Here is a 15,579-nt window from a genome sequence, read left to right as displayed (position 1 = left end):
TCAACAGTGTTCCAAAGCACCATAATTTCACAATGTCTCAACTCAAGTAAGAAGAAAAACTCTATCAAGTCCTGTAAATGAGCCATTTATGATCTCCTATCCACCCCGCACACAATTTCCTCATCTAAAGTCGAAAATTACCAAGTTCACGTTTTCAGATACATGGTGTTTCATGTTTTTACAATAAAACTATCACGTTATAACATAATAAGGCCCAAACTTTTTTTTTATGAGGATGACAGCTCTACGCTTCCGTAACCCCACGCACAATTTCCTCGTCTAAAGTCGAAAATGACCAAGTTCACATTTTCAGATACATGACATGTTTCACGTTTTTACAATAAACATCACGTTATAACGTAATAAGGCCCAAACTCTTTTTTTATGAGGATGCCAGCTCTACGCTTCCGTACCAAACCGACTCAATGACCTGGTTAAAACTTCCAAGTTAGATTTTGGTCTGAGTTGATGCGCTCCACAGCACCATCCATATCTTGTACTGAACCTTTAATTTATCTGGGAAAAGTACAGGACTCTTTACAGACATTAAAGATATGACAAGAAAAATATGTGACAGTTTATGGAAGTGTTTGTTGGCATGTGTGATTTACACATTTCACAGTCCACAGGATACACAATTTATCAGCGATGCAAAAAGAATTTAGGCTCCTTCTCAGGCAATCAGAAAAGATTGGAGCAATTATTTTATGCTTCACACCTTTGCTGACACAGATGCATAGAAAAAAACATCCTGATAAAATCAGCTCTGCATCAACTCAGCTGAATCAGCAAAGAAAATCAGTCATTTTTCTCAGTTGTGGACATCTCTTTGCCTCCTAGAGCCTGATTTATTTCCCATTATTCATGGTGTATCATGTGGAATCGGAGGAAGACTTTCAGTTGAAAATGACATAATTTAGGTGAATTTTTCATTAAAGCAAAGATGGATTTAATACTCCAGTGTCCCCCCACATGGTTATTAAATCAGGCCTGTTTGAGATAATGGATCTTTAAAATTCTACAAGCAGCTCTCCCAGTCTCTTCTCACTCACATCCTTTTCCTCCCGATGGACTTCCTCACACACACACTATATTCATTACAGGATAACTCAAGTTTGGGGAATGAGAGTGAGAGCGTGTGAAAGAGATTTCCAGTTGATAACATGTTCATGAAGAGCCTTGGAAAAGAAGCTGTGGGTGCTAGAAAATCTGATGATTTCGATGAGCAGCAGAGAGTGAAGATCTGGGAAAGAATAGCAATTTCAATCCAACCTGAGTCGAAAATGTCAATAGTAGCTCACGAGGGTGAGGCACTTAAGAGGAAAGTAAGGCAGCTGCACTGAAGTCAACTTTCTTTTCTGAGATCCAGGCAAAGTTGTGAAATCTATAGCTGTCACATTTGATGTTAGCATTGATTCATGAGGCTGGCACACTGAAAAGATTGTCAGCTTCAAGGGATCTCACTGTTTAGCTATGCAAAGCTTGCTTTTAATCCCGTAGCAGGTTTATGCGCTTCCTGCTTTGTGTGCAGTCCTGGCTCTGCACAGCAGAGTAGCATAATGTCTTATGATTGGAATATTGAGCTACGCATGACTAGAAATAACAAAAAAAAAAAAAAACTTCTATAAAAGCAACTGTAGGTTTGTAATTTTGGCCATATGCATAAAGAATAAAATGTATTCTAGCAAAAGGTAAATTGCAGCCATATTTGTAGTTCAACAATTTATTGAAATAAGTGAGAAATGATGCTAGGAACTGTAAGATGCAATATGACAGGCTTTTCAGTACTTTTCACTTAATAGAGGGACAATGTTTTGCTGCAAAGCATGAGGCTGTGAAGAAAAGGGAAGGAGAATTTAAGAAAAGATTTGACTCCTTCACGGCAAATTTCCCTCAGTTCCATTAAACATGCATAGCTCAAAACCATTTTTACAATGACGTGCCACCATCAATATCTCTGTACGAAATCATTTTATCATTGTTTAGTATCTGCCTCCAAATGCTGGATGTTTTTTTTTCTTTATCGAAATCATTCCAAACCATAGGCCTCAAAGAAAATTGGCTCAGTCCCTGCGTGACGGGCCAACAGGCCAACATTATGTTTAATTGTGTGTGATGAACACCCACTTCTACCCAGCAGCATAATTTTACCTCTAGAATCATAAGCGCATGGCCCCTTGTTGAAACTGTCTCCAGATGAGCTGCACATATTAGCACTTTCCACTATGAATGCATTTTTCCCCTCTATTGTTTCATGACACCTTTGTTTGCTGTAATGCAGATATTGGCACCGTGCTGGGCTCATCAGGCCTTTTTTGTGTGTTTTTGTGATTTTTATCTTTCCTTTTTTTGTCTTCTGTTTTAATGTCCTCACAGTCAAATTTTAAGAGTCAGGTTAAACACATTAGTTCCCAGTAAAGATTGGTAGAATGTGGTTGCTCTCTACTCAGTTGGATCAGAACAAAGTGCTTTGCCATCACTAAGTTGGCAAGAATGTTCCACCTGACATTTCTGTTTTGTCAGAAATATTAGCTCTGATGGTTCATTTATAAGTCAGGCAGAAGTCAACTTTAACTTTAAAGTGCTGCTAAATCTGCCTTTTATTTTCATTATGAAAACTGTTTTGAATTTCTCCTGTCTGGAGTCAAATCAGCACATCTGGCCATCACAAGATTTCTGGTTCTACTTTCCCAGACTCTGACTGTGTTCTAATCAAAGGTGATCAGATATTTTATGATGAATACAAAGTCAATGTGTTTTTGCTCATCTGGACTGTCTCAGCATCGTCTCTTAAATGTAACAGTCTTGTCATCATGCTGGAATCTTAACAATAGTCCAAACCTTCAGAGAGATCAGTTTTGTGGCTATTTTGAGTGGAGAAGTTCATAGTTTTGCTTTCATTACAAAACCTTTTCATTGTGCACTTGTCTATTCCTATAGACATGAAATTACACACTGATTTAAATCCAATGTACAATTGTCTTACAACTGAACAAATGGGTTTGTTAACAAACACCCTACATGCTGTACTCTGTTGTATCTCAGTGTATTTTAAAAATTTGCAGCTGAATTCATGAATATACATACTAAAGATGCATACGTTGATTTTCAGCCATTTTGCATGACTGAGAAGAAACAAGGCAAGTTTATTAGTTTAGCACATTCATGTACAAGACTATTTAAAGTGCTCAACATAAAGCATTAAAAGCGAAACAGATGGATACAAGAAAGCATTAGAAAGCAATAAAAGGCAGCAACAAATAGCAAAAATCACAGTAAAATCATAATAATAAAAACAAAATAGTCATCCAGCACCTATCTCAGCCTCATCCTCTCTCTGAACTAAAAAATAAGACAAAAAAATAAGTTTTTGACTTGGGGATGAACCTTTACAAATGACTCGGTGGCTTAAAATTTTACTTTGACTTGCTTTGAAAAGACCCCTGATGTCCTCCTCTCTGTTGTTGGAGACCAGCATACACCAGCAATGCAATGGTTGCAGGACTGGTAAGCAGGCTAAAGCCTTCCACTGTAGCCTTCCAAAGCCTCCTGGCATATTTCTTTTGTTTGTATTTTTGTTGTTTTTATGTACAATGGGACAAAGTTAAATATTTCAGACATTTTTAACTCGGTTTAAAAAAAAAAAAAAAAAAAAAAAATTGCATTCAAGTTTTTTAATGTTTTTCTTTAAGTAAGTTTAATAATTATCTGCAATTCCTGTAAAAGACTTCTGAGTTAGTTGTTTAGCTTTTCTATCCGTCGTTTGTTTGAAATAATTTTTCAACTCAAAGGGAGTTTGGATGCTGAACTGCGTCAGCTTTCAAAGTGTCTCCCTCACTGATCTCTTGCTGCGATGAAAGGCTCAGGCTGCATCAGCTTTCTTTCTTTGTTTGCAGTTCCCATGGCCGCTGCCTGCAAAGTTCACCTTTCTAGTTAAGTTTGAAAAAATATACCACTTGTTTGTATGACTGTGATCCTTCATGTTATTTCAATCTTTTAATCATCCAACATACTTTGTTCTTTCCTGTCTTTGAATAACAACTAAGATGTTGCTGATCAGGTAAAACTAGCTCACATTACACAACAGCCTTGCAGCTGGAGGTGCAGACTGGTTGGAATACTATGCTGTAATTATATACAGCCATACACAACATAAGTATGCGATCATATAAAAATGTAGGAAACAATATTTTTGATATAATGGATGAAAGTGTTGTCACAGCCTGTTTTCTTGCTCTGCAAGTTGAGTTTCACTCTTTACAGAAATGCAAATGCAGCCCAAAGCACAGGCTACCTTGAGCTTGAAGTGAAAAAATTACAAATCCATACACCATGGATTGTTGTGGAAGGAGGTCAGCATTAATGTAAAGTGTATCTGACTTGCAGTAAATCGGCTAAAACAAGCAAAAATCCTTGTTCAGCTTGCAAGACAACACTTGCTTTGCTGATTCATACGTAAAATATATATAAATAAAACAATGACTACATGCTTTTTCCTTTGTATGTGGTGTTTATCAATCAGTCATATAATGTATACTATATAAGAGTAGATTGCATAAAAACAAGGTAGAAGTAACAAAATATAAAATACAATAATGAAGTTTATAATTAACATCAAACACCAAATACTTTGTGCACTACAAAAGGTTAGTTTAAACTGAGATAATTTACAGGACACTGATGAAAAAAATGCCTAATGCAAAACTTAAACTGTAAAATTCAGTAAAACAACATAAAAGGCTGAACATTCAAATTATGACATCATGACAGGAAGACCAGCAATATGATACTATATCAAGGGAACAGCAGGAACATTTTGTGGATATATTGTGAAGGGATTTGTGTACCTGGCCCTTTCCCTAGTCTCTGGTTGACTTAAATTTATGAAAGCGTGTGTGTGTGTGTGTGTGTGTGTGTGTGTGTGTGTGTGTGTGTGTGTGTGTATAAACAAAACAGATGGTAGAGAAATGCTTTCTATTATCAGATTTCTACTAGTTCCGAGTGCTGAGTAGCATTAAGCAAATACTGCACCTATATGTCTGAAACATGACTCAAATTTGCTCTCAAATCAAATCACCATTGATTGATACTTCAAAGAGAAGAAAGTTAAATGTCATTTGTTTTTTTCTCCTGCAAATTTGATGCAATAAAAGTATTTTCTTTTATGTGTACAGTGTGCAATTAATCTACACTGTACTATGATGTTTTTACTTTCTGGGACCTTAAATATGAGTATCAGAACTGCAGCAAAACTACTATTAATTCATGGTATCATAATGACAGGAAATTTTTTGTAATGTCCAACTGTAGTTGGAGCCCTGTGACGCAGAATCATCTATGAGCGAGATGAAGGTTAGCTTGTGCAGGTACAGTGCCACCAGCACAACACAGCAGAAGTAATGCAGCACCTGCAGAACTGCACCTGACAGATGTCCAGAATTCAGAAAGAAAAAAAAATTGTTTTGACACTTCTAAATTTCCATGAAGGAGAAAATTGTACATGTAAATGCAGCTGGAAACCCTGCACAGAAATAGTTTTTATCCTGAACAAATCCATCATTTTGTGTAATTAACAGTTCGACTGTAGGAGGATTTCTTAATGTATAATCAGACATGCTTCAGGACCCTGTTACCTCAGAGTTTGCAGCATTAACTCTTCCCCTTTCTGCCTGCTGTACCTTCATAGACTATATGTTGACTCTGAACTGTTTGCAGGTTAAACTAATGTAAACACTGAATCATTACTTCAGCTTTTTTAATCTGTCCCCCCTTGGCAACACTGTTTGTCCTCTCAAACAAGAGGTGATGCCTTCAGGACACAACAGTGTGTGTGGACTAAAAGTAGTGCAACTTCATTCAAACCAAATTGATCAGAAAAGGTGATAAAGAAAAAGACTGTTTTAGGATTTTTATACAGGATTTTTATTGTTTGAAGCGCAATTAAATTGATATTTTACTGCTCAGTAAAATTGTCTCCCAGACATCTGAATCCATAACAGCAGATCAGTTACACCATTTAATTTGCTCCATAACAGGGATCACCGAATCCAGACCTCTTGGGTCAGTGTCATACAGGTTTTCAGTGTGTCCCTGCTCCAACACACCTGACTCCATTTAAATGGATTGTAATATTTTCAAACTTCACTTTATATTTTGCCCTATTTTAGCCCTGTTATGAATGGTTTAAAGTTTGTGTTTCCAGTAGAGCTTTTCTGTCTCACTGTGTCCTTCAGCTAGGACTCTCCCAGAGGGACAGATGAGCAAGAACACACAGTGACATAAGCAAAAACCAGATGTAACAACGACTCATCAGTTCAATTTCAGTCAGGTCTGTTGCATTAGAAAAAACGTCTCCATTCAACATTCACACACACTGAAGAGCATTTTTCCCGTGAGCAGAGGATGGCCTGCTCACGTCAGTGATAATCGGCCAGTTACAATCAGTTCCATGCCAAACCAGGCCAACGTACGAGGCAGTTTCCCAACCTAAGAAGACAAAATGTGATCCGTATTCAGTGCTTGGAGCTAAAGTCCTCTTGAGCCCAGCGCTGCAATGCTTTACCTGTGACCTGAACATAGAATACAATCTTACTGAGTTCAAACAGATCTCCTACTTGCTGTTCTCTGACTTCCAATAAAGAATCAGGTTTTAATAGGATCCAACAGGGTATGAAGTTCTAATCAATGACTCATTAATTTGTGATCAATGGGAAATGATGAAATCTGAATTATATTTACAAGCATACTCTTTTCTTTTTTTTACCCCTATCTCACGTGACGTGTTAGTTGCGCTGATGCACTTTTCCTCCTGTATAGAAATTAAAACCTGAGTGTAAATGCTGTTGGGGAGGGTTGTAGCTGCTGCTATATGAGAAGTGTTTTGTCAACAGTGTTTTTACAGAAAACACGACCTCGTGTCCCTTCAGGAGTTCCATACAACTTATCCATGACAGACTAGTTTTAATCAGTGCAAGCAGAGCAGGTTTTTCCAGTTCTGGCATGGCTTCAGCTTCTCTTACAGCAATTATAAAATAATTCCTTGTCATGAATTCAACAGCAAGTGCAAGCCAGAGGGATAAATATGCTTAAATCCTAATAAAGTGTCATCTTTAGACAGCTGGTGGGCCTTGTTTTTTTATATTGGCTGTAAAGGTGAAGTAATGGGAAATCCGTAAGAGCAACTCATTATCTATTTACAGGCATGGTAAATGTTCAAAACCAAAGTTATTGAGTTACACCCCCCCCCCCCCCCACCCACCCTCCGGCGAAGCAAAATAAAAAGGTTTTTGAAACCAGTTCAGCAGGTGCATAAAGATCACATCTGACATTTAGGTATATTCTGAAGGATTTGAGGTGAAGAAAGTAGCTTGAATACAAAAGTGTCTCTGCACACCAACGTGATGAATAAGAAAAAGGTTTATTGCAATTATTAGCCATCAAAAACAGAATCTGTGAGACTACAAGGCCAATTTCTGAAATCCCCCAGACCGTCTGTACCCTTACATAGAAGATAGACAAGGTCATTGCTGAATTCACATCTGGTCCAATCCCTCGACCTGCTCTTCCAAACCGTATAGAGCATAGAGACATCTAGAATGCTGAGAGTCAGACCATTAAGCTGGATGTTACTGGCTGTGTGAGCCTCGAAAAGAAAACTATCTGAGAAGTTTCCCCTCATTTTTGAGAAGCTCTTGCTCCAATCCTATAATCTAACCTTGCCTTAACTACAATCTTGACCCAAAAATTGTGGGGTTTTTTCTAAAGTAGGACTTGCTGGACAATATGGCATGGTTATTAAAAAAGTGTCTCTGTCTGATCCAAGTTGTATCTGTGATCAGTCATGTAATAGCATTGATCCGGAGAACAGATCACTTGATGAGGGCTGCAAGATTGTTTAGAAAATCAATAATTGTTTTTATTCAATAGATATACACATTGAAATAAACATGAAAGTCAATTATGTTTTTCCCAGAAAAGGAAAAAGAGCCAGGTTTACGGCTGAATTGGAAACAACACAAAAACACTTCTGGGGTTAATTGTGAAAACCTCATAAAAATAAAAACAATGGATCTAATAAAATCTGAAAATAAGACAATAAAGTGTGGCCTACTGAATATTAGATCCCTCCCAAATAAGTCTTTATTAGTCAATGACTTGATAGGTGATCACCACATTGATTTATTGTGTCTTACGGAAACCTGGTTACAGCAAGAGGATTATGTTAGTATTAATGAAGCTACGCCAGCTAACTATTTAAACTTTCACATTCCTAGAACTACAGGCAGAGGAGGAGGTGTTGCAGCTATTTTTAAGTCAGAATTTTTAATTAATCCTAAGCACAAAACTAACTATAAATCCTTTGAATTCCTGACATTAAATTTATCTCATCCAAAATGGAATTCAGAGAAACCGCTCCTTTTAGCATTAGTGTATCGCCCACCTGGACCTTACTCCGAGTTTCTGACCGAATTCTCTGATCTCTTGTCTGAGTTAGTGCTGACTACTGATAAGGTCATTGTACTAGGTGATTTTAATATTCATGTTGACGTTGAAAATGATAGTTTAAACATTTCCTTTAGCTCTATTCTAAACTCAATTGGGTTTTCACAAAATGTCAATGGAGCCACTCACTCTTGATCTTGTTCTAACATATGGTATTGAGACTGATAAGCTCAAAGTATTTCCTCAAAACCCTGTCTTGTCCGATCACTTCTTGTTAACCTTTGAATTCACTTTATTTGATTACTCACTGACCAAAAATAAATTCTACTATAGTAGATGTTTATCAGACAATAATATTACAAAATTTAAACAATCAATTGAATCAATTTTTTCACATCTACCATGTGTTAGCATGACTGAGAGTCCCCCTTTAAGCCTTACTCCTGCTCAGATTGATCAACATGCTGATACTATAACAGCTTCAATGCGTACAACCTTGGATAATGTTGCTCCCCTAAAGAAGAAGAAATTAGGTAAGATTATGAAGGCTCCCTGGTTTAATTCCCGGCTTCGAGCTCTAAAACAGGCATCAAGGCGTTTGGAAAACAGATGGCGTTCATCAGGACTAGAGGAGTTTCACTTAACCTGGAAAGAAAGTTTAAGCGTATACAAAAAAGCCTTACGTACGGCAAGAACAGCTTATTATTCATCATTGATAGAGGAAAACAAAAACAACCCTCGGTTTCTTTTCAGCACTGTAGCTAGGCTTACTAGGAGCCGGAGCGCTGTGGAGCCATGTATTCCTTTCTCACTTAGCTGTGATGATTTCATGTATTTTTTCAGGAATAAAATTGACACTATTAGAGATCAAATCCACAATAATCTTCCTTCCACTTATAATGTTGAGCCTGTTGTGGTCTCCGAAGCATCCTTAGAACCAGGATCTGACTTGTGTCTAAATAGTTTCTGTCCTGTCCAACCCTCTGAATTAACTAAAATAATAGCTTCATCTAAACCATCCACCTGTATCTTAGACCCTCTCCCAACGAGCCTCTTTAAGGACATTTTCCCTTTAATTAATACATCACTACTAAATCTTATCAATATGTCTTTAGTGACAGGATACGTACCACAATCATTTAAAACTGCTGTAATCAAGCCTTTACTTAAAAAGCAATCTCTGGATCCAGAGGTGATAGCAAATTATAGACCTATATCTAACCTCCCGTTTATGTCCAAAATTCTGGAGAAAATAGTTTCAGCTCAGCTACATGCCCACCTGAGCAGAAATAATTTATGCGAGGAGTTTCAGTCAGGATTTAGAGCTCATGATAGTACTGAGACAGCATTGGTGAAAGTTACTAATGACCTTCTTATGGCCTCAGACAAAGGACTTGTGTCCGTACTTATCTTGCTTGATCTTAGTGCTGCATTTGATACAGTCGATCATAACATTCTGTTACAAAGACTGGAACAGGTGATTGGAATTACAGGTACAGCGTTAAGCTGGTTTAAATCATATTTATCTGATAGACTTCAGTTTGTTCATGTAAATGACAAGTCCTCCTCCCAAACTACAGTAAGTCATGGAGTTCCTCAAGGTTCTGTACTTGGACCAATACTCTTCACGCTATATATGCTCCCTTTAGGCAAAATTATTAGACAGCATGGAATAAACTTTCATTGTTATGCAGATGATACTCAACTATACTTATCCTTTAAACCAGATGAAACAAATCAGCCCAATAGGCTACAAAATTGTCTCATAGACATAAAGACTTGGATGTCTAGAAATTTTCTCCTCTTAAACTCAGATAAGACTGAAGTAATTCTCGTTGGATCTGAAAAACTCAGAGCTAAATTTTCCGGTTTTGTAATGAACCTGGATGGCATTACTTTAGCTTCCAGTGCTACAGTGAGAAACCTTTGGAGTAATATTTGACCCTGACCTGTCCTTTGGCCCACATATTAAGCAGGTTACTAAAACAGCGTTCTTTCATTTACGTAATATAGCCAAAATTAGGGACATTCTGTCTCGGAGTGATGCAGAAAAACTGGTTCACGCTTTTGTTACTTTGAGACTAGATTACTGTAACTCTCTATTACTGGGCTGTCCTAAATATGCCCTGAAAAGCCTTCAGCTGATCCAGAATTCTGCAGCCAGAGTCCTGACCAGAACCAGCATGAGAGATCATATTTCTCCAGTTTTAGCCTCTCTTCATTGGCTGCCTGTTGAATCTAGAATAGAATTTAAAATCCTTCTCCTTACATATAAAGCCCTCCACAACCAGGCAACACTATATATCAAAGACCTCATTGTTCCTTATATACCAACCAGAGTACTTCGTTCGCAGACTTCAGGCTTACTTGTGGTTCCTAGAGTCTCAAAGAGCCGAGCAGGAGGCAGAGCCTTTGGTTATCAGGCCCCTCTCTTATGGAATAAGCTCCCAGTTAGTGTTAGGGAAGCAGACACCCTCCCCACCTTTAAGACTAGGCTGAAGACTTATCTTTTTGATAAGTCCTATAGCTAGGGATGGTTAGCATCCCTTAGTTATGCTGCTATAGGTTTAGACTGCTGAGGGACATTTCCTGATACACTGAGCTTCTTTCTTTTTCTCTTTATCTCTTTCTTTTACCCCCCCCCCCCCCCCCCCCCCCCCCCATAACAGTGTTGCATCATTAACATGTATGTCTCCTGTCTCAGCAGGTCTCCCTTGCTGGGAGTAGCAGTTCCTGTTGTCTGTTGTCTTTCTGTCCTCTTCCCCCCACACAGCAGAGGCAGATGGCTGCCTGTCCTGAGCCGGGTTCTGCCGGAGGTTTCCTTCCTGTTAAAAGGGAGTTTTTTCCTTCCCACTGTCGCCTGTGTGCTTGCTCAGGATGGGAGATTGAGTTGGACTCAACTCAATCTGTTGGTTTCCTTATATAGGCTGTTATGAATTGGCCTTCATTATGTTTTCCCCTCTGTCTGTAAAGCGTCTTGAGATGGCATTGCCGTGATTTGACGCTATATAAATAAAGTTGAATTGAATTGAATTGAATTGAATTGAAAAAGAAAGAAATAGCTTGTTGTTAAAGAAAGCTTGTTGTTAAAGGCACAATCAGCTTTGTGATATTAAATGCAGTGGGGGGTACAGACATACAAATTCAGAAACTGGGGGAAGAAAAAGTTTTGAATTGCTTGCCAGGTCATTTAAAAGTCCCATGTGGAGTTTTTGAACACCAGTAGCAGTAAATAGAGTGCAATTTTTTATTCATCAAAAGCACATTGGGATTTATTTTCATGTTGGTGTGACAGCCACAGCCATCTGTTCCTCGCAGGTTTGCTGGCTCTCCATTCTCTGTTGCAGGTGTTGTGCCTGACCACTTGCTGGGCTGCTCTGGTGGGCACTTTCCATATACTTTGTTAGTCCTTATTTATTTTTGGCTGCCTGACTTGATTAGTTGATTGTTTGCACTTAAAAAGAAAAGCTTTTTTTTTTTTTAAAAAAAAAAAAAAAAAAAAAGTCTTTCTCAAACTTCAGCTTTGTCTCTTTCTTGAACTGTGGAAAAATGTTGTTTCTTGCCCCTTTTTGCTTTTATTTCTATTCTTTAAACTAAACCACCACAGTTTCGTACATGAATGTCTCTTAAAGTGACTTTAATTGACCATTACACACTAATAGCAGGTGCGTGGTTCTACAACAGTGTTCGCAACTCTTGCAAAGCAAAATATGTCACTGACTTGGAAAATAGTACATTCTTTCATATCTACATTCCTATTATCAAGTGCAACTTTTTAAAAACAGAAAATGAAGTATTCAAATTTATGTTCAGTTTGGTAAAGCTTTAAAAGCTAAACATGAACAAAAACTTTACAATCTCTTCATATACCTCAGATTCTCTGATTTTCAATGAAGGCGACGAGTCAGCAATGTTCTCATGGAGACGTATTGCTTTCATCTTTCCTTGCTGTAAGCCCAGTGCAAATACAGGGCATATGTTGTGTTTTATATTCAGGTACCCTGGTTGCTATAGGGAAAGAAATAAATATCTTGGATCCAGGTAAAGCATGCACATATGGGGCATGGGCATGTCTCCACACCAGCCAACTATTGGCTGGTTTTGCACACACTGAGCAGGATACAAATTTAGAATGGGAGCTTGTATTTCTGCTATACTTGTGTACTACACAGAAGATGTTGTGTTTTTGGTGTTCCAGATACATATTTGCTGATGTCAACAACTGTTGGGATATAGTAAATACACTGACATATGGATTTTTTTATGTAATATTTTTTTTATCTCATATAAGGAGGGACTTTCTACAATCATTTGTCCACATTGCACTGAAGTTCATCTAAAAACACATGAAATTTCTGGGTTTTCTGTTCAATATGTTCAGCATGTGTGCAGAAATGTGCTGTGGCATAGCCCAGTATCCATTCAGACCACATGAATTATTTACCATTACTAAGTCAGTTGCAGGTTTTGTCTGATTTATGTTTGTTTTTAATATGAAAGCATCATCTGCTTGAACCGGTTTTATCCCATACCATATTTTGGTTGGAAAACCAAAATAGTATCTGTCAGCTGCCAGATAGATACATTAAGAGGTAGATTTTAATATGCAATGATGGAAATGTACTCAAAAATATGTATACAGGAATTTTGATAATTTGTTTATTTTATTTAGTTTTTTGTGTGTTATTGGTTTAAACAGAAAAAGATTTTCTTTAACATTTAACTGTTTTTCTATTTCAAACTTTAAAAAAGAGAGCGTAGTAGCAAGTTGTTGTTTTTTTTTTGTGCAAAGTCCTTTTGAACCCAGTGTACGACCATCCCAGGCAGAAACAGCTGAGTGCAGAAAGCACAGAATGAAATGATATATGATGCCCTTTGTATCTGCTTAAAATGCCAGAGTATATTTCCTTCCATGTAAGCAATTTTTTTTCTCAGTTCTCAAATTCTTGAATAGGTGTGGGACAACAGTGACAGATGACTAATGTGATAATGCAAGAAACAGACATGATTAATTAGCTCCTGAACATTGTGAAGCAACTCTTATCTCTTCTGCTCTCCAACGGTTTACTCTCACATTTACAGTCATTCATACAGAGCACATATGTGTTAACCAAATTAGATGTTATGCAGGTATTGAGTGAAGTGGTGGGTTCAGTATCTTTATACTAAAACAAGTATCATTAGCGAACATTATACTGATTAAAGCCTATTTGTTGATATTATATTGCATTCTTGCCATTAGAAGAGCCTACAGAATGGAGCTTAAAAACATATTAAAGAATTCCCCTTGGAGAAAGTAGGGTTTAAAGGAAGCAGGTGACCCTGAAATATAGCTTCAGAGTAAATAAACTAAGTAATAATTGTACTTTTTTCTCTTTCTGTGTGCAACTAAAGCATCCCTCAAGCTTTGCTTGAAGTCTTTGTATTTAAACAGCAAGTTACCAAATACAACCATGTTCACCACCGTCTCCTAGTATCACATCCAGCCAGAGTTTAATCTAGTTCAGCAGAGAGGCACATAATTAATTTGCCATAAGCAGTAATGAGTTGCATTGTAATGTAGCATGTAATCACATGCTGTCTAAGGAAGCATGCCCCTGGTGTTTACCTGTACCTCTGGATACACCTGTCTTAAGACGTTTTCTCACCATAACAGATTCACCCCTCCGTTCCCTACATTAAAGTACATCAAAGACATTTAATTTCTCTTCTTTTGTCGCAGACATGTGAATGTGTTTGAAAGGAAAAGCAGCAAACAAGGTCGAGCAAGAGAAACTGGGAAAGTAATATCATCCTCTTCATTGCAGGCCCCAGATGACTGAGTGTCCTCAGTGCAGTGGTGTGTGGCGGATTTTAATCAGCCCTTCACCTCAGCTACAGCATGATACGCACCACAGGAGCAGTGGTACCCGGAGACACACAACTGACACAGAGGAACTCCTAATGGCACTAAAAGTGGCCAATAACGCAGGACATTAATTATCAATAGAGGCTCAGCATGAACAATGTTCGCTGTGTGGCAACTCAAACAACAAGAGCATCTCAAAGTGACTGCATAGTGGCAGGGCAGATGATTATGAAGGAAATTATCTTTGTGACTGATTACCACCTGTCGCAGACGTCAAATGTTGTTTGGGATGTGCATTTCACTTGAAATGTGAGCTTTGTGGAGTTGACGTGGCCCCACCGAAACAAAGGCGAACACGACCATGTCTGGAACTGCTCTTGTAAAGTTGCTGCTCGGGGGGGAAAAAAAGTGGCTGCAATAAGGAGCCATCACGCTCATCTCATTGTGTCAGCAGTTGCTGCAGCAGCTGCTTTGCAGTCAGCTCAGATTGTCATCCGTGCAGGCATTTCCCCACACAGCACCGGCTCGCAGCTTTCAAATTATAAATGATGGTTGCCTTCTTTCATTCTCAGACATTTCTGTGGGAGAGTGTCAGCTAAGGAATCACAAAGCATCTCGGCATGTGGATATGCGGGAAGCTGTGCACGTGCACGACTATAGCTTTGTAGATGCTCTCGTTTTGTGAGAAAATTAGGATTTTTACTTTTCCACAACGATACAGTAGCCATTTGTGTAGTGTGGGTTTGACTTTCCACTTGCAGCTTTTGCTTTGGTCTCAGCCTCCTCCTGAAAAATAGATTGTCTGTCTGGATCTGCTTGAGTTCTTACTTTCTTCACTTTTCTGTTGCTGACTTTATACGTTAACCATCAGTAAAATGGGAAGAGTTTCCAATAGGAAACAGCTATGTTAGTCTGTTTTTGTCATTGACGAGCTCTGTAACTTATTTAAGGAGTAACATCAATTCATATGTCTATATTTGCTCTGCTTCAGACTTCGTAATAAAATATCGATGCACTGACCTTTTAGGAAAGAACAAGACCCAGAGTTTAAGTTTAAGAACCATCTGTAGTTGGAAATCCCATTCTTTCGACAGTACACTGCTCTTCCAAAGGGAAGGTGGACATCCTCCCATGACTGAAATTAATGGCCTGATAATGAACTGGTTATTAGTTACTGCATGACCTTCAGCCTCCAGCACACCCGTGTTCATCATAAGGATGAGCTAATTGAATTCCCTCGGCCACTTTTTTGTACAAATTATTGTATTAGACCATATTTTAACAAACTA

This window comes from Telmatherina bonti, assembly GCF_933228915.1.
Source record: "Telmatherina bonti genome assembly, chromosome: 1".
In the NCBI taxonomy this organism is placed as follows: Eukaryota; Metazoa; Chordata; class Actinopteri; order Atheriniformes; family Telmatherinidae; genus Telmatherina; species Telmatherina bonti.
The sequence above is the reverse complement of the archived record's forward strand: the minus strand, read 5'-3'. Positions refer to the sequence as shown.